This window comes from Chiloscyllium punctatum, chromosome 25 (genome assembly GCF_047496795.1).
Source record: "Chiloscyllium punctatum isolate Juve2018m chromosome 25, sChiPun1.3, whole genome shotgun sequence".
NCBI lineage: Eukaryota > Metazoa > Chordata > Chondrichthyes > Orectolobiformes > Hemiscylliidae > Chiloscyllium > Chiloscyllium punctatum.
Genome location: NC_092763.1, coordinates 43,250,047 through 43,251,675, shown reverse-complemented (window position 1 = coordinate 43,251,675; position 1,629 = coordinate 43,250,047). Strand labels below are relative to the sequence as shown.

At 35.7% G+C, this 1,629-nt stretch overlaps 1 long non-coding RNA gene across 2 annotated transcripts in view; it reads right to left on the bottom strand.

The window, feature by feature from the left end:
- Positions 1-1,629, bottom strand: part of LOC140495896 (uncharacterized) — a 105,623-nt gene that overhangs the window by 84,810 nt on the left and 19,184 nt on the right. The window lies entirely within an intron of this gene.

The following is a 1,629-nucleotide window of genomic DNA, read 5'->3' as shown; positions in this document are numbered from 1 at the left end:
ATTTTGGAAGTAGTAACTAGTATGCCCTGATTTATCAATGTATAAACAGGTAGGATGGCAGCATTACTCTTAAACCACAGTTTCCCTACCCAAGGTTGGTTTGGTAGTCATCAGAGATATCCCACTTAAATTATCTTTACAAAATTGAATATACTATCTAGCAAGTAAACTGCTGAACAATGTTCCATAGATATTGAGTTCTATTCTCAATCAAGCATGTATAGGAAAATGCTGGTTGGATATCAAAAGTTCAACATTTCCAGAGAGACCAACAAAACTGAATATTATATCTAGCAAATAAGCTGCTGAACAATGTTCCATAGATATTGAGTTCTATTCTCAATCAAGCATTTATAGGAAAATCAAAAGTTCAACATTTCCAGAGAGACCAATAACTTTTAAAAATAAATTTCTCAATAACCTATGGGAAGAACTGAATGACAGTATTTCATACTTTGACTTTATTGTAACTGTGACGATGTTGCTCCTCTAACAAGGTTATGTTGTCCCTGGCTTTTTTTCTTCCAGAAAGGTATAAAAGAACAGATGGTGAAAAGTCTGGGGTTGAAGGGTTTTAGGGCCAGTTTGATTATAGCTAACAGATATTGCCTGAAGCAGAAGGCTTTCAAGTAAAAAAAAGAAAACACTTGTACAATCAAAGTTCTCCCAGCTCTGCTTTTCTCTGGTTTGGTTTGGTTTTTATGAGTAGTGGGGGAAAGGCTACTGGACCCAAAGAAGCAGGTCCAGGCTGGTATTCTCTCTGACTTCTCTCCTGGAAGAACCAGTGTTTGATTTTACCTTTTGTGCAAAGGAGTGTTTTTGGGAATTGTTCAAGTATTTGGGATAATCTATTGGGTTTTTGGATAGGTTAAGTCATTCAATATTGTGTTCTCTTTTGTTAAGGTTTCATTCAGTAATCTTGTGAATATTTTTTTAAAAACTAAGTAGGTTGGCCAGATGCATCATTCCTGCAATATGTTTGTTACACCTGCTTAAAACAGCTAGCAAAGTTAGGGTCTGGGCTACTTTCTTGAAATGTTTTGAAGGGATCTGGCCTTGTCCATAACGTAAATTAAAATCAAAATAAATCAAAACATGAATTAATGTGCAATTAAATGAAACGAAAACCTACTTTCACTTTGACTAAAACAATATATATAGTGAAAATGTTTGTGCAACATCACCTTTATGTCAGATTTGTAACAGTACAGGAACAGTTCACACTGTCACTCTCAGTTGTCAAGCAAAAATTCACCTTGCTCCATGTATGTTCAAACTTCATGTGACCGTCAACAGTTGTTCACTGAGCCAGAGTTTTCTCAGATATGACTGGCAACAACAAGTATTTAAAAAAACATGCTAAGGTAAGGAAACCATTACAGGCCATTCTGGTATAACATGCATTTTGTCAACGCGAATTGGCTATAGTGTGTTGATGAATTGTGGGCACTGTTTGGTTAATGCAAACTTTCTACTGAACAGTTATAGTGATTTTCTATAGCGATCCTCTACAGCATGATTTTCTATAGCGACTTCCCATAGCGTGGGATCAAAGAGGAACACAACCATTGTGTTATACCAGAATGAGCTGTAGCTGTATTTAAGAAATATCTTACATGCTTCATCTTT